This window comes from Bos grunniens, chromosome 21 (assembly GCF_055505025.1).
Source record: "Bos grunniens cultivar Pamir isolate PY7600 chromosome 21, Bosgru_T2T1.0, whole genome shotgun sequence".
NCBI lineage: Eukaryota > Metazoa > Chordata > Mammalia > Artiodactyla > Bovidae > Bos > Bos grunniens.
In genome coordinates, this window is record NC_141185.1 from 10607636 (window position 1) to 10632916 (window position 25281).

The 25281-nt window shown below is 42.0% G+C and overlaps 1 protein-coding gene across 18 annotated transcripts in view; it reads left to right on the top strand.

The window, feature by feature from the left end:
- The first annotated feature begins 1878 nt into the window (after positions 1-1878).
- The window catches only part of DICER1 (dicer 1, ribonuclease III), a 75436-nt gene continuing 52033 nt past the window's right edge, over positions 1879-25281 (top strand). For 5 of the 18 annotated variants that reach the window (XM_086363083.1, XM_086363079.1, XM_086363091.1 and 2 more), the window contains exons 1-2: positions 19467-19608; positions 24643-24706. The gene's annotated coding sequence lies outside the window, so the exon portion shown is untranslated. Of the gene's footprint in view, positions 2020-18487; positions 18601-19466; positions 19609-19685; positions 19770-22886; positions 23029-24642; positions 24707-25281 lie in introns of those variants that run through there. The other 13 variants (XM_086363080.1, XM_086363087.1, XM_086363093.1 and 10 more) reach the window with 7 other exon arrangements.

Below are 25281 nucleotides of genomic sequence, written 5' to 3' on the forward strand. Positions count from 1 at the left end.
GATGTCATTCTTCTTACTAAGGATCATCTCCAAAAAGGCTTTACTGAGCAACCTGGGGAGGCCTTCTGCCTATAGTGCAATATAAATGCTTGATACATATAAGAAAATTATTTCTATGGAGACCTGACAAAGAGTGTTCTACTTCCTAATTTTGCCCATGAACATTCTATGTTTATGTGAAACATCTTGCCAACTGACAGTATATATAACGATCAAAATGTGAGCACTGTAGTACCAGCCCTGAAGCCAGATCCCCAGGGTTCAAATCTAAGTTGTTCACTTATTGGCAGCTTACTTGCTAGAGGTTATGAATTTCTGTCCTCTGTTATTATAAAATGGAGGGCAAGCAACAGCATCTGCTTTACAGGATCCACATGAAAATCAAAGCTTACAACAGCCTGTCCAATAGCAACATAATGCTAGCCACAAAAGACATTAAATACTTCCTAGAATTCAAATTAAAAAAAACCCCAATATTTATCCCAATATGTCAAAAACATTATTGCTTTAACATGTAATGAATATAACAAATAGTAGTGTGGTTTCATATTCTTTTTTGGTAAGGAAAACATACATCTGATTTTCAGGTCTCCTATCTCAGTTAAGACTGTGCTGTGCTTAGTCGCTCAGCCGTGTTCGACTCCTGTGACCCCATGGACTGTATGTAGCCTGCCAGGCCCCTCTGTCTGCGGGGATTCTCTAGGCAAGAGTACTAGAATACTAGCGGGTTGCCATGCCCTTCTCCAGGGGGATCTTCCCAATTCACGAATCGAACCCCGGTCTCCCAAATTGCAGGCAGATTCTTTACCGTCTGAGCCACCAGGGAAACCCCCAATCAACACTAGCCGTATTTTAAATGGTCGACAGCCCTCTTTGCATCAGCGCAGCCCTAGACGTGTCTAGCACACGGTAGGTGCTATGTGCTCTTAGCAGAAGCATGGTTGCGGTGATGCTACCTCTTTTGGAGTAAACCAGTCTATCAGGTGAGCCATCTGGAAGACATGCATATTTTGGAATAAACTAATGCGATTTTCTTTTAGCCAGTCACTTACTGGACCTCCATATTAATTCACAGCTACAAGATAAAGTGCAAGGTTCCGATCTATTCAAATAAACTATTTACATAAGTGGGGCCGCTGCCCTCATCTCATTTTCTGGTCATCCTAGTTCCGGGTTGGGGATGGGGTGGGTTGGGGGAAGGAGGTGGGGTTAATTGTCTTCCCTAATACGGAGGGCCCTGGACCACAAACCCTGGGGAAATGCAGGCGAGTGGGACGGTCCTTTAAAAAGGGGATGGGGCGGTGAAAAAGAGCGCCGAGCTCTCGGGAGAACAATTAACGGCCAAGGCGAAGGGCCACGTTTAGGGGGCGGTCCGTGCCAGAAGGGGCAACCATGAAGGCGGACGAATTCCGAGCGCCAGCAGAATTCTCGCCGAGCCAAGCGAGCGTCCGCAGGCCGGGCGTGCAGGCACCGGGCGGGCGGCGAAGGTGCCTGGCCTCCGCGCGGGCCCGCTGAACGTCCACGTCCAGCCCCGGCTCCTCCGGGCCGCAAACACCGCCAGGGGCCTCTGCCGCTCGCGTCCACTGTCTCCCGGCTCCTGAGTGGCTGGGGGGCCGGGATTAACCTTTCACCGCCGCGCGCTGTCCAATCACAGGCTCGCTCTCATGCCGGCGCGGGGCGAGCGGGGGAGAGCGGGGGCGCGGGCGCCGGGGAGATTCTCCAAGCCGCCGTGCGCCGTTGCCGCGGGGCCGTGCGCGGGCCGCGAGCGAGCCGGGCGCTGCGCAGTCTCCGCAGGCGCCGGCGGGAGGGGTCGAGGCTCGGAGGCGCGGCGCGGCGCGGGCTGCTCCAGGCCCCAGGTTGGATGGAGTGACCTGACAGCGGGGACGAGGCGACGGCGAGCGGGAGGACATGGCGGCGGCGGCGGCGGCGCCGGGCGGCACCGGGAGGCCTGGGCTGTGACGCGCGCGCCGGAGCGGGGGTCCGATGGTTCTCGAAGGCCCGCGGCGCCCCGTGCTGCAGGTGAGGGGGGCTTCCCCCGCCGCGGAGCCGCTTTTGTGTCCCGGGAGTGGGGGGCGGAGCGGGGAGCGTCTCCGCGCGCCGCCGAGGCCCGCGTGGGCTCCAGACTCCGGTGGGGGGAGACCGGCGCGGGGCATATGGCGCGGCCTCATCGCAAGGTCCTGGGCGGGGCGGGTCCCCGCGCCCCCGGGCTCGGCGCAGCCCCGACTCGCTGGCGTGCGTCCTGACGGCGCTTCCCGGGGACTTTGTGCGCGGGGTCGCCTGGGCACCGGGTGGGCACGTTGGCGCCTCCGCACACGGAGTGGAGCGCGCGGGGGGGTCCTCGCCGCTCACTCACCCACCCCCGGCCCGCGGAGAGCTGGGCTTTGACAGGTCCGGCTGCGCGCACCAGGGTGGCGTGGGGTCCGCCGCCGCCGCGTCTCGGGAGCATCCCCGGGAGGCTGCGCGGTGGCCGGCGCTGGCCTCCTGGGTGGACACCTTCGAGGGGGCCGGGAGGGAAGGCAGGCTGGGCCCTCCTGCGCTGGCAGGAAAGCGCGAGCCTTCGGGGGCGCGCCCGGGCGAGGATTGTTCGTGTCTATTGGCAGGTGACCAGCTCTCTGGGTCCCCAGGGGGCGGGTGGCCGAGGCCATCTTTTCGCCCCTCCTCTCCGATTTTTTTTTTTTTTTTGGTGCCAGCACGCCCCTGGACCCTTGCAAAGCGAGGCTTTGGCAAAGGGTTTTTCAATCCTTGGCAAATCAGTGTATGTTTTAAGTTAGCACTGCAGATTTTTTTGGGGGGGGTGGGGTGGGGGTAGACTTTCCAGAAAAGCTGAGTTCCTCCAGGGTTTTCCCCGCGGTGTAGAGCTAGCAGACCACTTAATGTGTCTTTTTAATGGCCTGAAGATTTGCAAAGACAGATGAGTGAGGGAGTATTTACTGTAGAGTGTTCAGTCCATGCTTTTGTGGAGAAAGTCATGCTTACAGGGACACCTTATTTACCCAGATGATCAGTTTTAAGTATTGAGGTGACTATATTTACAAATATTCAGCTGATGAAAGAGTTTTAATTTGAAGTCTTTGCTTTTTTGGTGCTTTGGATTTTGCTGCTGCTGCTGCTTACTCGCTACAGTCATGTCCAACTCTTGTGCGACCCTATGGATTGTATGTAGCCTGTCAGGCTTCTCTCTGTCCATGGGATTCTCCAGGCAAGAGTACTGGGGCGGGTTGCCATGCCCTCCTCCAGGGTGTCTTCCCAACCCAGGGAGCGAACCCGGGTCTCCTGCATTGCAGGCAGATTCTTTATCTCTGAGCCACCAGGGAAGCCCCTTGGATTTTTCTGGATCTTCACAATCCTGATGTTCAGTTCTCTTCCTGTTGCTTGGTTTTCATGTGCAGCAGTGAATGGAAAAGGGCACAGATTAGAAATTAAGTAACTCGGGGGGAAAGAAAAAAAAAATATAGAATGTGTCTTAGTAAAGGTTAACTATATTGAAAATATATTGGTATAAACATTAAATTTTCTAAATAAAAATACACATTTTAGCCAAGGTCTCCAATAATTTATTAGAGGATGGTGGTACAGATTCTGAATAAGGGCACTAGTGAATAGTAATTTTAGTATTAATATCTTTGGGAACTGGGTGGGCATAATCAGTTTATTTTGCAAAACTTGTTAGTAGCTCTCTGTGGCAAATCATATTACATGTAATATATGCTGTATATACTTAGATATAATTTCTCAAATTTTCATTGTGGGACATATTTTGTAATACTGTAGATTAGAAGCGCTACAAAGAGTGCTTTTAATATGATCACTGTGAACATTTCATGGATTTATTCAGGGCATCAAAATGCTGTTTTAAGAAAAGATGTACACATTGAATTTGGGGAGAAAAGACCTTTTTCCTACAATTATTATAATAAGGGTTTGCTTTACCTTTTATGCTGTCATCTCATCATGAAAGGTTAAGTTATGTCTACTGTGCCATACCTGTGGCACTGTGAATGAGTTGTCAAGCATGGTGGTTTTGCCATTTCTGAATGTTATTGGCTTGGTTTTAGAAAACATTTTATTTTGGTGTGGCTCAAATGATTCCTATTTGATAGTGATTTTGTGGCCGTGTATAGTGGGTTGTACTTTTAGTGTAGTGCTGCCTTTGAGGAAGGGTGACTTTTTGACATTGAGAGATTTATACCCTGCCACTGTCTGATGTATGAGATGCTTGTTTCGTTTGAGAAAGTAGGTATTTCTTTGACATTCTCTCACTTGTGACCTTAGCATCCTGTGGTCATTACTTGTGGCTAAAGAGCAAAGGGAAACATTTATTAATAAGAAGTTCCTGGTAATATATGCCAAGATATTTCAGGTTCTTTTATCTATGTTCTTATTTAATCCACACTGTGACCCTGAGACAGATTTAATATTGTCTTATTGTGTGTACATGCAAGGAAGCTAAGACTCAGAGAGCTGTGAATCTAGAAGTGGCAGAGCTAGCACTGAGTCATGGCTTGATTTCCGAATCTTTGCATGTGGGCTCTTTTCCCAACATTACATTGCTGTTCCAAGTGAATTTTAGGGGAACAACCTGCATAAGTTGCAGGTTAGTACTTGTTAAAAAAATGAAACTCTTGTCTTAAATGTTCATGGGGCCTTTGATTATCTGAGTAAGATTCTTTCCCCCCCCTTTTTTTTTTTGTCGTAAAATACAACAGAACATACCGTTTTAACCACTTTTGATTGTACAGTTCTGTGGCCTTAAGTACATTCACATTGTTTTGCTCCCATCACCACCAGTCCATCTCCAGAACTTTCTCATCTTCCTCAACTGAAACTGTACCCGTTAAACACTAACTCCCCATTCCACCCTCCTCCCAGGCCCAGGCAACCACCTTTTTCTTTTCTGTCTCTGAATCTCCTGCTCACGGATATGTAGGTATGTGTCTGCTTATCCATTAATCCCCCTATGGACTCTTGGGTTGTTTGTATCTTTTGGCCTTGTGAGCGATGCTCCTATGAACAAATAGCAAAAATAACAAAACATTTGTACAAAGGTGAACAAATACCTGTTGGAACCCCAGCTTCTTCTTCTTTGGAGTATCTCCCCAAAAGCGGTCCAGTTGTTTCTTGATCATCAGCACGTTTGACTCAGAACTTACTGCCGCGTTTTCTCAGGGTTGTTCAGATGGTTATACTGTATTACAAATAGGAACTGTTTATTAATAGAAGACTTTAATTTTCTTGAAACCCAGGATTTACTAATTTTTATGATCTCAGTTCCTACCAGCATTTGGCAGGTAACTGCATTCATTCAGTTGGTCCATCATGGAGCTCTGTTGGATGGCAAAGGAAGGTACCGCTCAGGTCCATGTTTAACTTGCATAAATATTAAGTTGGAGCTGAGTGACTTGTCCTTGTGCTCTGCATTTTGGATATTCCAGCGTTCAGCTCATTTTCAAAGCCCGATGGGTGTATGTGTTTTATTATTTGCCTACTATGAGAAAGGATTTGAGGTGGTCTTATAATAGATGTTTGAGAGGACAGTGAAAATAATGGTGAAGGTTGAAGGAGGGGTAGGGTGTGGAGGGAGCTGGAGAGAATTAGAAGAGAAGCTTACGACAAGGATAATTAGTGTCTGCATGTCACTAAAGGTTTTCGTTTTTTAAATATTAATAAAAGAAAAAGAGGAAGCAGGACTAATTATAGTTGATATTGATTAATGAAAGGAAGTATACCAGTTAAGCAGGAAAAAGCAACCTTTTCTCTTGTATGATGAATACGCATCTGAATTCTTATGTAAAATGACATTAACAATATGTAGAGAAAACTTTTTACATTTTACAAATGATAGAGAAATATTTCTCACATGCCATTTTAGAGAAACTGGATAAAGGCCTCAGGCATAATGGAAAAGCTTTAGTAATGTAGATATAGACATTCTGGTGATTTGATTCACTAGAGTTTAGTTAATTTATCCTTCAGACGATATCCCTAGTAGGTCAGTTGTGTTGTTCAGGCTTTTGACAGATGTTGAATAATAATTCATTCACAAATGTACTCTTTTCCGGATTATATAGGCAGTCAGGATTTTCAGGATTCTGTCTGCCAGTCTTCAGGAATGTGTGTTGGTCTAAAAAGTAGGATTGCTTGTGTGGCGGTATATACTCTGTGAATGAATACAGAGAGAAAAGCCTTATTTTTGAGGTTCCAGTTTAGCTCTTTCAAATCCTGAAAGGTGATGCTGTGAAAGTGCTGCACTCAATATGCCAGCAAATTTGGAAAACTCAGCAGTGGCCACAGGACTGGAAAAGGGCAGTTTTCATTCCAATCCCAAAGAAAGGCAATGCCAAAGAATGCTCAAACTACCACACAATTGTACTCATCTCACACTCTAGTAAAGTAATGCTCAAAATTCTCCAAGCCAGGCTTCAGCAATATATTGCGAACCGTGAACTTCCTGATGTTCAAGCTGGTTTTAGAAAAGGCAGAGGAATCAGAGATCAAATTGCCAACATCCGCTGGATCATGGAAAAAGCAAGAGAGTTCCAGAAAAACATCTATTTCTGCTTTATTGACTATGCCAAAGCCTTTGACTGTGTGGATCACAATAAACTGTGGAAAATTATGAAAGAGATGGGAATACCAGACCACCTGACCTGCCTCTTGAGAAATCTGTATGTAGGTCAGGAAGCAACAGTTAGAACTGGACATGGAACAACAGACTGGTTCCAAATAGGAAAAAGAGTACGTCAAGGCTGTATATTGTCACCCTGTTTGTTTAACTTCTATGCAGAGTACATCATGAGAAACGCTGGACTGGAAGAAACACAAGCTGGAATCAAGATTGCCAGGAGAAATATCAATCACCTCAGATATGCAGATGACACCACCCTTATGGCAGAAAGTGAAGAGGAACTAAAAAGCCTCTTGATGAAAGTGAAAAGTGGAGAGTGAAAAAGTTGGCTTAAAGCTCAACAGGCATCTGGTCCCATCACTTCATGGGAAATAGATGGGGAAACAGTGGAAACAGTGTCAGACTTTATTTTTTTGGGCTCCAAAATCACTGCAGATGGTGACTGCAGCCATGAAATTAAAAGATGCTTACTCCTTGGAAGGAAAGTTATGACCAACCTATATAGCATATTCAAAAGCAGAGACATTACTTTGCCAACAAAGGTTCATCTAGTCAAGGCTATGGTTTTTCCTGTGGTCACGTATGGATGTGAGAGTTGGACTGTGAAGAAGGCTGAGCGCCAAAGAATTGATGCTTTTGAAGTGTGGTGTTGGAGAAGACTCTTGAGAGTCCCTTGGACTGCAAGGAGATCCAACCAGTCCATTCTGAAGGAGATCAGCCCTGGGATTTCTTTGGAAGGAATGATGCTAAAGCTGAAACTTCAGTACTTTGGCCACCTCATGCGAAGAGTTGGCTCATTGGAATAGACTCTGATGCTGGGAGGGATTGGGGGCAGGAGGAGAAGGGGACGACAGAGGATGAGATGGCTGGATGGCATCACTGACTCGATGGACGTGAGTCTGGGTGAACTCCGGGAGTTGGTGATGGACAGGGAGGCCTGGTGTCTGCAATTCATGGGGTCACAGAGTCGGACACAACTGAGCGACTGAACTGAACTGATGAAATTGAAATTTTCAGTCATGTAAGAAATTTTTTTAAATTTTTAAAAATTTTGAGTACAAATTGTTTTCCTATTTTCCCTAAAATCGTCACTGAATTTGTGGTTCTTTTTAAGTATGCAAGGCTGCTATCCATTTTAAGTAGGTGACTAAGAAGATGCCCCAAGAAAACTTGTCTGAGGATGTCAGTAAGAGTAACTAGATTCAAGACATGGAAGACTTGAATTTTGGTCTTAGTATTCTGATTTTTGAAGCTCATGGTAACATTAAGTGTCATGCTCTGTTAAATGTACTATCCTTTCAAACAAATAGAATTGTAAGGATAGTAAGGGTAGAACAGAACGGTGCTGACATAAACAAGGTGCTCAGATTTGCCAAGTGAATAAATTAGTTTATTTTATATTAGTTTTTAAAAGACTTAGAAGCTAACAGTTCTATGTAAAGTAATATTGCTTAAATCAATACTGTTCTGATTTTGGACAGATCATGCTGCCTGGTTCTTCAGGTGAGGACACATGATCAGGTGTATGGAAGCATTATGGACAGAGAGAATTAAGAATCTCATAGAAGAAAATCGCTGTTAAATTGGGAGTTTTCCTGGTGGCGTCGGCTTTCTTATTGCTGAAGCTGGCTAACCTGGTAGTTGTTGTGGTGGTTCTTTTTTAGGTGACAGCTCAATGTGTGCAGTAAAGTAGGAATTTAGAAAACATTTGGAAATTCTCTTGGGGATTAGAACATGTCAGCGAACCAGAATTTTAAAATAAAGTGTTTAAAGAGCTCAGATAATGAGAGAAGGATCTCAGTTTAAGAGCTGATCTTTGACATGATGTAGAAAGGTTCTTTGATTAAGGAGTTAGGTCAGTAATCCTATTTGAAGGGAAAGAGAAAGGCAGTGGCAGAGACTTTTTTAAGAGGGTAAGTTTAACATGATGAGCCGGAGTTTTAAGTGGTATCTCCTCGTGCCTGTCCCGCTGCTTGGCCGTCACTCAAGAGTAGCTCCTATTAGTTGTATTTTCAGCTATTTTCCTTTTGCAAAATTAAATATATTAATATTTTATCAAAGCATTATAAGAATGTTTAAGAGCAAGTCTTTGGTGTCAGAGGGGTTCAAATTCTGCTTCCTTCAGTTTATCCATGAGGAGCACAGGGTGTCTGGTGGTCTTTCTGAGTCAGCTCGCTCATCTGAAATCCGGTCTTGATAGTAGTACCTACTTCTTGAGGTTGTAAGGAAAAATTGAGTTTCTTAAACCTTTAGCCCAGTTCTAGCCCACAACCAGCATAAAATTTAGCTGATATTGCTTCAAATATGTACATTAGAGGAAATCTGTTCTTAATGTGATTTGATTACGTTGTGATTTCTCCCCAAATTTTTGAATATTGAGATGTATGTTTAGTTTTATAATGGAAGATGAAAAAGAAAAAGGGCTTGAGAGCAGTATTTCACAGATAAGTCTTCTGTGTGAGGGCTTCCCTGTGGCTCAGCTGGTAAAGAGTCCGCCTGCAATGTGGGAGACCTAGCTTTGATCCCTGGGTTGGGAAGATCCCCTGGAGAATAGAAAGGCTACCCACTCCAGTATTCTGGCCTGGAGAATTCCGTGGACTGTAGTTCATGGGGTCACAAAGAATTGGATAAGACTGAGTGACTTTCACTTCATTCTACGTGAGGCTTGTCTGTAGTGGATCAGATGGTTCAGCTTAGTTGGGTCCCTGTAGTAGTGATACCAAGCGTAACAGAGCCAATTGCTAACTTTGCTACATAACCGTCGTTCCTCTGTTATGTATGAATAAGTGCATTATCCTTGAATCTATATTTTGAAGCAGCGTAAACTTTTTATGTATGTCATGTGTACTTGATATAGCCCTGTGGGTCTTATTCTTTGGAGATTCCTGATTTGACAAAAGATATGAATCTTATCCCCAGAAAAAGTGTACATGTGCATATTCAGAATTTTATGTACATTCGTAGGAGGTACAGGGACCCCTGTGGGACCCCATCCATGGATGCCAATTTAAACTATATGTACACAAATAAAGAGAAGTAGTTGGTTAACCAGGGAACAACACAGTTCCAGAAAACTGAGGCAGACATGATCAGTGGGATGAATGAACAGTGTAAAACAATGAGTGGTTAGGAAACCTGTGTCCTAGTTTGGCTTTACTTCTAAATAACTAGATGTGTCTTTAAGGGCAGGTCGCCTGGCCTTTCTATACTTAGTTTTGGTTTTCTCACTTTTAAACAGAGAACATTTGTAAGTCTCCAAGTCTTGTGGTTGGTAATCTTTGAAGCACTCATGTAATTCAGAGACTTCTCCGTTTCAAGCTGAATCTAGATTAAATGTGAGACCTGGAAAAGAGAGGCTGCATTTGTTAAGAAGCATGGAGGTCAAATGTAGCGACCGTAAGAAAGTAGTGGTGGAATCATGAGATGTTCTGAGCGGGAAACAAGGTGAAAACCTCGGGAAGTAAAGCTTAGAAAGTAGATCAGGTCGGATATTGCCTTAGGATGGCAGAATCTTTCAGAGAGAATTGAGTCTTTTCATCTTTTATCTCTGCGTCTAGTACAGCTTTGTTGTTGTTCAGTCGCTCAGTCGTGTCCGACTCTTTGTGACCCCATAGACTGTAGCCCACCAGGCTTCCCTGTCCTTCACCATCTCGCGGAGCTTGCTCAAACTCATATCCATGATTTGGTGATGCCATCCAACCATCTCATCCTCTGTCATCCCCTTCTCCTCCTGCCAGCATTCTTGCCATGAACTGTATGAGAGGTACAGCTTAGTAAATGATGATTAATGAATGAGAATCTGATAGGAGCTGTTTAACTTTTGATCTGATCCTTATGATGAAGAGCAAGCAGCCCACTGAGAGGCCTCTGATACTATGAATGAGGAAAAATATTTGATAGGCACTCTTTTATTTTAATTTTGAAAGCTTATTAAATTTTGCATATAACACAATACTGGGATTACCTGCCTTTGTCCATAGACTTGTATATTGTATAGCTGAACATTAAAAAGAAAAAAAAACCCTAATTTAAAAATCTTTATATGTACCTATCACATATAATAAACCCAGGTAATTTATTTGTGTTAGATCAAACATAATTTTGGTGTTTGGAGGAAAATGCATAATCTTGTTGGTATATGAACAAATAATAGAATAATCTAAATTAGACATTTAAATGCAGTGTGTATATTCTACTGGAGTTAAGGCAAGCTATAATTTCCAAATGCTATTAGTACCTAAAAAGAGTAATTCTTTATTGCTTATGTAATATATGGACTTCAGTTTCCAGCTCTTATTCAATAAAATATATGAAATGAAGCATTGTTAGAGGGTGCTTTCTTTTGGGGATAATTTGTTAAAAAATAGTTTTCATTGACATATGACAGAGTTCTGATGAAGAATACTATTATTATTTATAATCAGTCTTTATAAATCTCTACCTTTTTTGTTGCTGAACATTAGGAGAATTCGGGGTAGCTTTTTACATATGAGTTGTGTCCATATTTTGGCCAGGAGTAGGGAAATAAATAATTTTCCTAAGGCCTCAATAGCACGCATACACTTAAACACATACATGCATGTGTGAAATCTGTCTTGCCTTAGCAGCAAATGCTCTGGCAAAATGCTTACCTGTGTTGTCTGTGCTGAGTGGTGAAAAAGTTACATAGTACATTGCAGTTTCCATAATATTAATTTGTCTAATTATTTCACTATGTCTGAACCCCCTTTATGTTAATCATCTCTCTTAAAGTAGCACTTATTTATTCCACTGGAGAAGTCATTAGGTAGCGTTTGTATCAAGGAGTAAATCATGTTTAGTCTTCAGCTAAATGTGATAAAGATACTGAAAAAAATGGTGAGATACAGTCTGTTTGTGTATTTATTGAGTACCTATGTTCCTAGACTAGAAAGGCCAAGAGAACTATCCATGGACAGGGCTGATTTAAGCTGTTACAGCTTTACAATTAAAACAGTATTTACTTATCTGTGTTTGTGCAGATTCAGTTAAAAATAAAATATCCATTGGGCATCTGTTAATCTTAAATTGGGTCCATTCTTTTTCAACCCCCTGGAGAGATCAAAAGAAACATATCCACATAGATACTTTGATTGGTAAGTCCGTGTAAACTGACACTTCCTTTGAGACCATGGTGTTTTGTATATTGTGGAAATAAAAGTTTGGAGTCAACCAAATTCTAAGTAGAATCCCACCTCTCCTATTAGTCAAATAGTCTTGGGCAAGTTATTTCAAATCCTTGTAAAGTGGAGTTAATTCTTGTCTTAGTGTTGCTTTGTGGATTAGACCAGATGATAGACTGTAAATGCTTAATAAAAGTAAATTTTCTCATTTTCCTTCTTTACTCTGAAACTGTACTTACCATGGTAAATGAAGACTTTTTTACACATTGTATTGAGGATTGTTTACTTCTCCTTGAAAATTAGCTTTAAGTGAAATCACTTTCAGTTGTGACACAGGAAAGCACATGAATCACAAGGACACACAAAGTGAACGTGCTTGTAACCAGTGCCCAGATGAAGGAACACGTATGACCCGTACTTTATAAGGTTTTGTTTTATATTGTATTTTGTAAGGTTTCTAAATGGCCCCTCTCAGGCACTTCCCTCTCCCCTCACCAGCCTCTTCCAAAAAAGAGCAAACATCATTCTGACTTAATTACTTTTCCTTATTTTTAACTTTCTATCATGGAAATTATATTGTAAGATTTTGTGTTCAGTTTCTTTTTTTTTACTCAAGAGTTTAAATGTGTGAGTCATTCTCTGTTGCATCATCAAGTTACAGCATTTAATCACGTGATACGTCAGTATTGTCTATTTTATTGTTTTTAAATTTAATTAATTTATGGCTGTGCTGGGTCTTCATTGCTGTGTGGGCTACTCTAGTTAACTTGCATGGGCTTCTCATTGTGCTGGCCTTTCTTCATTTGTTCAAGAAGATCGTGCTTGTGCCTGAACTTGGATTGGTTCTGGTTATAGGGATTATATGTGTTGCATTTCCTAAGGCCTCTTTAGCATCACACATTTAAACACGTATGCATGTATGAAGTCTGTCTTGCCTTAGCAGCAAATGCTCTAGCAAAATGCTTACCTGTGTTGTCTATACTGAGTGCCGAAAAAGTTTTTTAACTGTTTTAACTGAAGCTGTTGACTTTGTGACACCAGACTGAAGATTGGGGAGCGGATAGCAGGGGATGGTGTGTGTGAAGGCTCTGAGCTGGGAAGGAGCTTGACGGAGGGTCTGAGTCCTGTGACCAGCAGGAGCTGGGGGAGCTAGCCCGGCCAGTGGGGGAGAGGAAGGGGCAGGTCGCCACAGCAAGGGTTTTAGATGTTATCCTAAGCTCAGAGGGGCTCCACTGAAGGCTTTGAGCTGTCTCGCTGTCCTGGTTTGATTCATCACGTTTCCCCTACCTCACAGATCCGTCTTCTGCTCTTAGTGGTGGATACCCTGTGTCAGTCACTTCGTCTGCTTGCCATTCAGGCAGTTTACTGAGGGGATCCCTTGGAGATGCCGGACGTTTATCTTTGCAGTCGCGTGTAAGCAGGTCCTTATCGGGTGTCCTCGCAGCTTCGCTCGTGTTCAAACAGTATAGGATTATAAACATGAGCTTGAGGATACGGTAGCTGCCGGTTTTGTCTTTTGGTCCAGGGTGGGTAACTGCCTGTTTTTTTTTAAAGAGGAGAACGAAAATCCCGAAAGATGAGAGCAGTTGTAGTTTCAGTTCTTGCTCTTCTTCCCATTCTCTATAGTCCCAAGATTTGTAAACCCCGTAGCTTGCTCTTGATTGACCTCCAGGGAGGGTCAGAGGGCTCAGAGAGCCTTCTCGAGTGTGGCTCCTGCAGTCTCTCACCGCCTCTCCCAGTATGTGCAGTTTTTTTCCCCCACATCAAACATCTTAACCTGTTGTTTTTTTTTAATTTAATTGGCATCGTTGACTTAGCTAATAATTAAATGTTTGTGTTGTGAATTATGCAGGGGAGAAGGAGTGAGCCAAGGGGTTGCCATCTGTGTCGGTCCTGTTATAGAAATGAGACTCAGTGAGAGAGGAGTTATTTACCTGCAGTCTTAGAGCTAACAGATGGGTTCATTCACCACCCTGTCTTTGGAGCCTGTTTCCTTTCCTGTCTTATCTGGATTTTTCCTGTAATATGATGTATATTGGGTTTAATTGTAACATAATTGGGTGAAATAAAAGTTCCTACCTTGTGTGTGTTTGCGCGCTCAGTCATGTCCGACTCTGTGGCTGCATGGACTCTCTGTCCACGGTATTAATATTTCCCAGGCAAGAATCCTGGAGTGGGTTGCCATTCCCTTCTCCAGGGGATCGTCGCAGCCCAGGGATCGAACACACGTCTCTTGGGTCTCCTTCATTGGCAGGCGGACTCTTTACCACTGAGCCACCAGGAAAGCCCCTTAGGAGACTGCATTTATTCTGATGCTGCGTTTCTTTCTTGAAACATCTCTGGAATTCTGGTAAGGGAAATTGTGTGTGTGTGTTGGGTGGTGGTCTTTTGTTTTTTTAAAAAATTGCATTTAGCAGTAGCAGATCTTCAGCTTTCTTTTTAGATCAATTGTACTTAAGGAATTTTGGGGAAGGCTCCATTGAAAGCCAAGTGAGGATCTCCAAGTGGAAATATGCTACAGGCAGGCAGGGATAGTGAATTGGCGCTGGAGATGGGGTGACCTATGCTGTGGTTCATCCGTGGTTAGAGTGAGTGGGTGGGTGGTTCCTGGGATAAGGGATTGCAGTGCTCCAGCAGGGATGGTTCCAGGCAAACCAGTATGTGTAAAGGCAGTGATTGCAGCCAGGAGAAGGAGGGTCCCCTCTAAAGGAAAGAGGCAAGCGAGGAGTCTCTTGCCTTGTGTTTAGATGTTCTTGTCAGCGGGCCTTGATAGAGGCTCAGGCTGAGATTAAGTCGGTGACAACCCTTGGTGTGTAGTGAGACTCAAAAGGCTCACGGGATGAGCTTCTGACCCTGTAGAGCTGCGTATAAGGCCCTTCATGCTCTTGCTCCTGCTCACGTGCGATGGTCTTGCCGTTCCCCTGCGGGCCGCACACTGTGCCACGCGGCTTGTGGTTCCGCCGTCGCCTCTCCTGTTCAGGTGCTTCTGCGCATGCTGTCCGCTGGTCCCCACGGTGCCTGTGTGGGCTTCTCCCCGAGCAGTGCCCTTCCCGCACGTTCTTCAAAACTCAACTCAGGTTCTCATATCCTATAGGATACAAGTCTGCCTTAGGGATGTTTTGCTTAATAAATATTTGTTGAATGAGTGAACAAATAATTTAAGGGTCAGAAGGTACGATGAGAGTTTTGCTTGTGTTCTTAAGTGGGGAAGACTGAATACTACTTTTTATACTGTTCTGAGATAAAATCAGACGTGTTCCGTTTTTCTGTGTTCTTCTAGTAGTCAAACATATAGGTCAGTATTTAGCAGAGTTTTGTTTTTGACTTTTATGTTTCAAAATAGTTTTCAAATCTATGAGTTGTAGCAGTCGTATAAAGAATCCCCTATTGTTGGCCTTCGTTTGCTAGTAGCTATCATCTTAGGCGGGGGCGGAGGGGACAGAGAGTCCCAGTTGTGTCTGCCGTCTCTGTTGCCTTAGTGCCAGGTTGGCACATTCAGGGCTGGCATCTTCTGATCCTCCTTCATCCCCCAAACGTCCGCTGTAGCAGTTTCCTTTCCCTGATACAAGACTCGGTACAGGAACGTACACTGTGTTCAGTTGTCCTGTCTCTTTTCTCTTTTAATCCGGAATAGTTCCTCAGTTTTTTTGTTTCTGTTTTTTTTGTGATAGTGACATTTTTGAAGAGCACAAGCCAGCTGCTATGTAAAATGAGCCTCAGATTTTGTTTTCATGTTTCCTCAGGATTACATTCAGGTTTTGCACTTCTGACAAATGATATTTCTTTTCTCAGTTCATCACATTAGGAGGTAGATATTGTCAGTTTGTCCCAATATTGGTGGTGTTAACTTTGTCCCTTGAGTTAAGGAGGTATTATTTGTCAGGTTTAAGCATCCAAGCAGCAGTGAACAAAACCCCCTCATTTTTACCATGTCTTCTAGCCACCTTCCCTGGTGGCTCAGATGGTAAAGAATCTGCCTGCAGTGCTGGAGACCTGGATTTGATCCCTGTGTCAGGAAGATCCCCTGGAGAAGGGAATGGCTAGAGAATTCCATGGACAGAGGGGCCTGGGGGTCTATAGTGCGTGGGATCACAAAGACTCAGACATGACTGAGTGACTAACACTTTCACTTTTCCAGTGTAAAAATAACAGTTTTTCATTTGAATTCAGTTCAGTTCAGTCACTCAGTCGTGTCCGACTCTTTGTGACCCCATGAACCACAGCACGCCAGGCCTCCCTGTCCATCACCAGCTCCTGTGGTCCACCCAAACCCATGTCCATTGAGTCGGTGATGCCATCCAACCATCTCATCCTCTGTTGTCCCCTTCTCCTCCTGCCCTCAATTTTTCCCAGCATCAGGGTCTTTTCAAATGAGTCAGCTCTTTGCATCAGGTGGCCAAAGTATTGGAGTTTCAGCTTCAGCATCAGTCCTTCCAATGAATATTCAGGACTGATTTCCTCTAGGATGGACTTGTTGGATCTCCTTGCAGTCCTAAGGGCCTCTCAAGAGTCTTCTCCAATACCACAGTTCAGAAGCATCAATTCTTTGGCGCTCAGCCTTCCTTATAGTCCAACTCTCACATCCATACAGGACCACTGGAAAAACTATAGCTTTGACTAGATGAACCTTTGTTGACAAAGTAATGTCTATGTTTTTTAATATGCTGTCTAGGTTGGTCATAACTTTTCTTCCAAGGAGCAAGCGTCTTTTAATTTCATGGCTGCAGTCATCATCTGCAGTGATTTTGGAGCCCAGAAAAATAAAGTCTGACACTGTGTCCACTGTTTCCCCATCTATTTGCCATGAAGTGATGGGACCAGATGCTATGATCTTAGTTTTCTGAATGTTGAGCTTTAAGCCAACTTTTTCACTCTCCTCTTTCACTTTCATCAAGAGGCTCTTTAGTTCCTCTTCACTTTCTGCCATAAGGGTGGTGTCATCTGCATATCTGAGGTTATTGATATTTCTCCCAGAAATCTTGATTCCAGCTTGTGCTTCCTCCAGCCCAGCGTTTCTCATGATGTACTCTGCATATAAGTTAAATAAGCAGGGTGACAATATACAGCCTTGACGTACTCCTTTCCAATCTGGAACCAGTCTGTTGTTCCATGTCCAGTTCTAACTGTTGCTTCCTGACCTGCATACAAGTTTCTCAAGAGGCAGGTCAGGTGGTCTGGTATTCCCATCTCTTTCAGAATTTTCCACAGTTTATTGTGATCCACACAGTCAAAGGCTTTGGCATAGTCAATAAAGCAGAAATAGATGTTTTTCTGGAACTCTCTTGTTTTTTCATTTGAATTAGTAGGTAGTATATACAGACAGACTTTGAAACTTTCACCCAATAGATTTGTCATCCTTTAATGATTCTTAATGAAAAGACTGTATGTTGTCACCCTGCTTATTTAACTTATATGCAGAGTAATCATGCAAAATGCCAGGCTGGATGAATCACAAGCTGGAATCAAGATTGCCAGGGAAAATATAAATAACCTCAGATATGCAGATGATACCACTGTAATGGCAGAAAGTGAAGACGAATTAAAGAACCTCTTGATGAGGGTGAAAGAGCAGAGGGAAAAAGCAGGCTTAAAACTCAACAACAAAAAAAAAACTTAGATAAGCTCATCTGGTCACATCAGTTCAATTCAGTCACTAAGTCCGACTCTTTGCGACCCCATGGACTGTAGCATACCAAGCCTCCTTGTCCATCACCAACTCCCGGAGTTTACTCAAACTCATGTCCATTGAGGTGGTGATGCCATCCAGTCATCTCATCCTCTGTTGTCCCCTTCTCCTCTAGCTTTCAGTCTTTCCCAACATCAGGGTCTTTTTTCAAATAAGTCAGTTCTTTGCATCAGGTGGCCAGAGTATTGGAGTTGCAGCTTCACCATCAGTCCTTCCAATGAATATTCAGGACTGATTTCCTTTAGGATGGACTGGTTGGATCTTCTTACAGTCCACGGGACTCTCAAGAGTCTTCTCCAACACTATAGTTCAAAAGCATCAATTCTTGAGCACTCAGCTTTCTTTATGGTCCAACTTTCACATCCATACATGACTACTGGAAAACCATAGCTTTGACTAGACGGAGCTTTGTTGGCAAAGTAATGTCTCTGCTTTTTAATATGCTGTCTAAGGTGGTCATAACTTTTCTTCCAAGGAGCAAGCGTCTTTTAATTTTGTGGCTGCAGTCACTGTGGCTGCAGTGATTTTGGAGCCCAAAAAAATAAAGTCTGTTACTGTTTCCATTGCTTCCCCATCTATTTGCCATGAAATGATGGGCCCAGATGCCATGATCTTCGTTTTTTGAATGTTGAGTTTTAAGCCAACTTTTTCACTCTCCTCTTTCACTTTCATCAAGAGGCTTTGGTTCCATTACTTCAGGGCAAATAGAAGGAGAAAAAGTGGAAGGCAGTGGTTTTTGCAGTAGCTTTGTACAGATGTAAGAGTTGGACCGTAAAGAAGGCTGAGTGCCAAAGAATTGATGGTTTCAAATTGTGGTGCTGGAGAAGACTCTTGAGAGTTCCTTGGACTGCAAGGAGATCAAACTGGTCAATCCCAAAGGAAATCAACCCTGAATATTCATTGGAAGAACTTGGTGAAGCTGAATCTCTAATACCTCGGCCACCTGAGGTGAAGAGCTGACTCATTGGAAAAGACCCTGATACTGGGAAAGATTGAAGGCAAATGAGAAGGGGGTGGCAGAGGGTGAGATGGTTAGTTAGCATCACTCACTCAATGGATGTAAATTTGAGCGAACTCCAGGAGGTAGTGGAGGACACAAGAGTCTGGCGTGCTGCAGTCCACGGGGTCGCAGAGTCGGACATGACATAGTAAGTGCACAGCAACAGTGGTTCTTGTCTCAGTTACTAACGTGATGGTTAAAAGTGGTGATTTTCCTGTCATTTTTTCCTACATTTATTGGTTGACATTAAATAGTTTTGTCTGAATTTTAAACCTAATAAAATAAATTCTAAAATGAAACATTCATGAGAATTTTATAGGTTGGGAGTTACATGAAAAGGGCCAGGGTGGGAGAATGGATATAGTTGGATGATGTCAAAATTATCATATTGATGCATCTCTTGCTTTGATAGTTTCAGGTCAGCCCTGAAGTATTCTTTGTTGGGGGAGGGGGCAAGAGTAGGGGTATTAAACTTGTTGGAATCATCTGGGTTGTTTAAAATCTTTTAAAAGTAGAAAGTGTCTAAACTGAATTTTCTGTTTGGTCACAAAAAGATGCAGGTTAATTTAGGTTTAGATCAATAAGGTTCATTTTCAACATAGAATTAATGAATGAAAATATTTTTATGGACACTGCCAGGTTTCCTCTATGTTAGTCAAGTATGAGATTATCTTTCCTTTCAAAGGTCTTAGGATTTTGGGGGGAAGGAGCAATGGCAGTAACATCTAATGTGGAGCATATGTAATGAAGCCCTGATTTGGGTGCTGTAGGGAGCCCCCACTGTGCTGGAAGAGAGGAGAGTGGAATGATGGGGGTTATTAGGGAAATCTTAGGGGTGGGGCGGAGGGCTTGGGGCTCCAGAAATAGAGACTCATCCTTGGGGAGTGTGGTACACCCGTGGTGGAGTCACGGGAATGCAGAGCACGTGCGTGGTCGCACGTGGCTGTGATGAGGGCTTTGCCTCTCACCCGAAACTTTAACACATTTGCTTCCTGACTCAACACTGACTAAGCATTTGTTACCCTTAGCAGTTTCTTAGGCTCCTTTTATCTCAAAACTGACCTCTCTTTTACTGGTGAAGTCTTCGCTTTGTGTAGTGTCTTAGAGCAGCCTGTCAGAACCGTGACCCTTTTTTCCTCCTGGACATTCTAACGTGGTAAGAGGAAAGATTGCCTATCATTCTAGCACTTGTTTTTTATTGAGTGAAGTACAGAAACTTCAAAGCAAATATTAACCTAAAAACTCACCTTGAAAGTTAGTGATGTATTAAATGTTCACCTCTCTGAAAACGAGATTGCAGAGGAAAGGTCATTATAGGTGAGTTGAAGGGCAGAGGTGGGTATCAGTGCCCTTTTGATGCGTTGGAATGTTGTCTTTTTAAGAAGTATTCCAAGTAAGTGCGTCATTGGCTGGCAGCCTAGGGTTACTTTCTATATGGAGATTTTGGTGGATGGAATTTGTTAAAATGATATTTGACCTGTATTCAACTTCAATTTTGGACAAATTTAATTTTAGGCATAATTGCATTGAAATGTAAACATAATATGTTTATGTTACAGATTTTAGAGAAATGTAGGAATTTGTTTGGTTCATCGAGTAGTGCAGGAAAAGAAAGCTGGTGAATTTGTGGTGTCAGTTATACAAACGGGGGTAAATCTTCAGCCACATTCAGTGGCTTAAGAACGGAGTCCTCCTCGCCAGTACTTAAGACAGAGTCATATGATGTTTATTGTCTTCATCCTCAGTTTAAAACTTTGTTTAATTTTAAATGTAATAAAGTGTCCGAATCGTAGGGAATTTTAAAATACAGAAGAGCCTTAAGGAAGAAGAAATGACTTACGTTAGTAATCCCATGCTCAGTTTTGGGGGGAATTTTCTTTTCCTCTGTTCCTCCCTTCTCCCCTTTCTTCTTTTCTTTAGTTTTTAACTTAAAGACACAACCAGATCTTCCTGTAAATAAAAATGTTTTTTTTCACTGAAGCCCGTAACATCAGCATTTTTGTTTATTACAGACTGTCATCACTGTAATAGCCCAGTTGAAGTGCACCCTGTAAAGTGAGCGGTCTGTGGTTTACCAGAGCACTCCCTCATTTGTCGTTAGACATTGCGTTTTTCGGGAAGGTGGGAGGGGCCCTTTTTGCTCTTATAAATGATAATGCCGAGGAAGCATATCTGAATGTAGCTTGTGTAATGTTGTAGGCTAGATAAAATATGCAAGGATTTCTAATTAATAATGATAGTTATGACAACAGTGAAAATAGAAATATTCCTGTTGTGCTGTGTATTTACCTAAGACTAAAAATTACAGTGTTTAAATTCTTGAAATTATTGTCCTTTTTTCTCTTTGGTCTCTCAGTCTTTGATTTGACTGTAGTCTTTTCATAATCTGTATTCACCAAATAATGGTTGGTAAATCCTTGAAATCTTTATTTCATGTATCATGGGTATTTTGGTTATTTCCTATCTTTTTGTTTTCTCTTTTCTTGCATTTTATATTTTCCAAGCTTGTCTACTGGATGGTAATGGTGAGGATGATTACTTGCCCAAGCATGTGAACCATTTCATTGCCTCAAAAACAGTTAACTAATGTTTTCAGTGAAGTTTGGGGAGCCAGACAGAAGGAGCACGTAGTATTTTTTGGTTTTTGCTTTTAAAGAGATCGGGTAGAAAGCTGTTTAATTTTATTTTACATTATATACCATGCTTTGTGATTTAAATTGATTTTCATTTTATTGTAAATTCATAGTGACTAGTAGTTTGGAGTTAGTGGTTTTTCAAGTTCATCTGATTAAAAATACTGTATAAAATCTTGTATAGTTCTTCAACTTTGAGAATGCTTTTTTTATATTGAATCTTAAGATTAATAAAACATTTTAGGTTCTTTAAAGGAGTTCCTTAAAGTCTTAAGAGTTCTATGAAAACAATGATTATAGATAGAGATGGGAGTGTGGCTTCTTTCAGTTCATTCGCTCAGTCGTGTCCGACTCTTTGTGAACCCATGGACTGCAGCATGCCAGGCCTCCTTGTCCATCACCAACTCCTGGAGCTTGCTCAAACTCAAGTCTGTTGAGTCGGTGATGCCATCCAACTGTAGCATCCTGTTGTCCCCTTTTTCTCCTGCCTTCAATCTTTCCCAGCGTCAGGGTCTTTTCCAGTGAGTCAACTTTTCTCATGAGGTGGCCAAAGTATTGGAGCTTCAGCCTCAGCATCAGTCCTTCCAATTAATATTCAGGGCTGATTTCCTTTAGGATTGACTGGTTGGATCTCCTTGCAGTCCAAGGGACTCTCAAGAGTCTTCTCCAACACCACAGTTCAAAAGCATCAATTCTTTGGCGCTCAGCGTTCTTTATAGTCCAACTCGCACATGAATACATGACTACTGGAAAAACCACAGCCTTGACTAGATGGACCTTTGTTGGCAAAGTAACGTCTTTGCTTTTTAACATGCTGTCTAGGTTAGTCATAGCTTTTCTTCCAAGGAGCAAGCGTCTTTTAATTTCATGTCTGCAGTCACCATCTGCAGTGATTTTGGAGCCCAAAAATAAGGTCTGTCACCTGTTTCCACTGTTCGCCCATCTGTTTGCCCTGAAGTGATGGGACCGGATGCCATCATCTTTGTTTTTCGAATGTTGAGTTTTAAGTCAGTTTTTCCCTCTCTTCTTTGACTTTCATCAAGAGGCTCTTTAGTTCCTCATCGCTTTCTGCCATAAAGGTGGTGTCATCTGCATTTCTGGGTAAGCACTTTTTCTCTATCAAGGTTAATATGCATTCAATTACTTAATCCTCATACTAGTCAAGTGTTCTATTTTATAGGAGGGAAACAATCTTAGAGGTGGTGGAGTTGGATGGGCCTTGGTCTTCCTGACACAGATGGTCATCTGCTAGCATTCAGATGATTTTAATAAAATATTCTTAGAGAGAAAACACTGCCTTCTACATCCCCAGAGGCCTTACCCAGTGTCCTGCCTTATCAGAGGGCCTCCGTGAGGAGGGAGTGACTGTATGCCCCAAAGTATTAAGAGGGGAGCTCATCGCCTTTACTTATGAATTAGCTTAAAACAGCTGACTCTCTTTCTCCTCTAACTTTAATTTCGAAAAGGGAGGTTGGTGGGAGTTGTTTGTAAACACTTTGGATCCTCCCTGCGTGCAGATTCCTTTTTAGGGATAAGAGGAGGTGTTTGCCAACTTTTCATTTTGAAAACCGTTCTCTCCAGTGCCATTAGGCAGCATAGTTTAGGATTTCTTTACGGTTTTAAATGTTAAGAAAGGGGTTTTGTTATTTATCATGTATACCGCTTGAGAGTTGAACTTTTTTTTTTTTTTTAAGCTGATGCTGGGAAAATATAATTAAAAATGACCTCCTCCCAACCAGAAAATCTCTCCAAAAACGTAGAAGGGGAGGAAACAAATTTTATTGAGTAAGCGTTAAACCAGAATGTGATGTGTATCTAGGCTATCCAGTAAAGAGATCGCAAAGATAGAAGTCTTAATCTTTTGTATGCTAAGTGGTTACAACACTTTATGTTCGTGTTTTCAAGATAAAATTTCCAATTCTCTCGTATCTTTACGACTGGAGGTAGGTTTTGCAATTTGGAGTCGGTTGACAAATTAGGCCATCCTGGGAAACTGGGAGATTGGGCATATCTTTCTTGGTGATTACATATCTTAAGGAAACATTCCTGAGAAGTGAGCCTGGCTAGAGGCTTACTTAGCTTTTAGAAAGATTCAAGTACAGCCGATAAGGACTGAAAAGAGTTCTGAAAAAGAGGGAAGGGGGAGGGATGCCTTCCCCTTTGTTTTCAAATGGGAGAATTAAGCCACTTATTTTTAATCGGTGCTTATATGAGCAACCTGTATTCTAAACCTGTTATTTTATATCCATAGCCAGGGATGCTTTTAGCATTTAGGCTTGGTTGGAGTTAAAATTAATGTCTTGGATCTCCATAGCATAGTTGTCAGTAGGGACTAAAAGTTCGCAAGACATTTTTAGTTTTATATGTTAGCTTCCAGAAGCACTTTCAACAGTGTCTTAATGTCACAGTATCGATACTGTGTGTGTGTTTTCTTTTGTTCACTCTGGGACTTCATGGTGGTTGCGCGTTTTGGACTTCATGGGTGTAGAGATGAAATCGGGACACTGATATTCGTAAAGTTAGTAGTGTCGGACTCTGATACATAATAAAATGAACGAGTTGGAGGTTTTCTGTTACCAGTTTTGAAAATACGCAGCAGGAAGCTCTAGATGCCTTTGATTTAAGACTAGGAGGGTTTAGCCTTTGTTACAGCCTTTGTCTGAAAGGATACAGCCATATATGGGATTTAGATGCTAATTAGATTAAATTTGTTGGTTTATACTGGAACTTGACTGAGCCTGTGGTCTGTGGTGTGTCTTTTGCAGAGTTATCTTAAAGAGCCCTATCAAACACTTTTTTTTTTTTGGTAATTTGAATCATGATCATCAATTAAAATTAGAAAACTTGACCTATTAGCTGTGTAGTATGAAAATAAAATAAATTATCACTGTGCTTGGCATGTTAACTTTCTAATGTCTCTTTATACAGAATTGTTTAGGGAAGTAATTTGGATAACTCAACAGTAATTTTGTAATAGTGTAGTTGCATTGAATTTTCAAGGGTTATCAGCTTATTATTTTGGTGTTTCTAGAATAGAGGTGAATATTACTTGAAAAGATGTCTAGTGCGACATATCAGGACAAGTTGGTGTATTGAATTTGCGTCATATTAGGTGGCAGTGTAGAATGGAATTAAAAGTCAAAGCATGAGGTAGTTTTAGAAAACATAAACTGACTCCTTAGAAGAGGGGTTATAAGTTCATGAAAGCACGATATTGACTTAGTGTAGTCTTTAAGTGTTTTTAAAATCAAGATTTTACTGGGGGAAAATGTAATTTACTTCCAGAAATTCTCCCTTATATATCTGATTGGATTGTGCTAACAGCTTTTAAAATTTTTCAATTGTAATAGAACATCATAAATACTAATTTTAAAGGGCAACTCTTTCATACATATACTGTGTTCTTGACTCCCAATAAATAAATACAAGAAATGTTTTTATCAGAGATCTTACTCAGATAAGTAAATTATGAAAATCTTGTCAAGTAGGAAATTTCTTAAAGTTGTTTTTTAAAAATGAGTTGTATGTTCTAAAATACTCTCTCTGATTGCTTTTAGGTTACCTAGGGTATGAATTAATACAGACTTGGAAACTGAAAGAACTTAGAATCAGCATTTTGAGGTAAATATGTAAATACTAAAGTAGTGTTAAGGTTCCCCCATTCTGCTTTGTTAACTTATTAGCAAAACCAATTTATGTATGAAATGAGAAAGTTTAACCTCTACGTGAATGTCCTTTAAACTGCTATAGACTAGACCAGATGCAAATAAGTGAGAAGAGACCGCTGCCAATTCATTTTTTCCTGAGCCTGTGGTAATAGAGGCGTTGAAGTTAAGGAGCATAAATTAAATCTGGTACCAGATCTAGGAAAATCAACATTTGTTAATTGAATTAAGCTTTTCACGTCATTGCTTTATGCTTCTTATTTGATATCTAGTCTCTTAGGATTATTTGGGACCACCCTTAACTTTAAATTTCTCCACAGTATTAACATTCTTGAACTGTCTTCCTGAATTCTTTTATTCATACATGAATTTAGTGAAACTTTATAGTTAGATTAATTGCTCTTTAAGATCATGTTTTAAATTTTCTTTGAGAAATTTGAATTGCTGATAAGACTTCATACATGTGGTGAAGACTTACTTAGCACCAGCTGATTTGGATTACTCGGACAAGTACCTCTTCTGGTGGCCTTC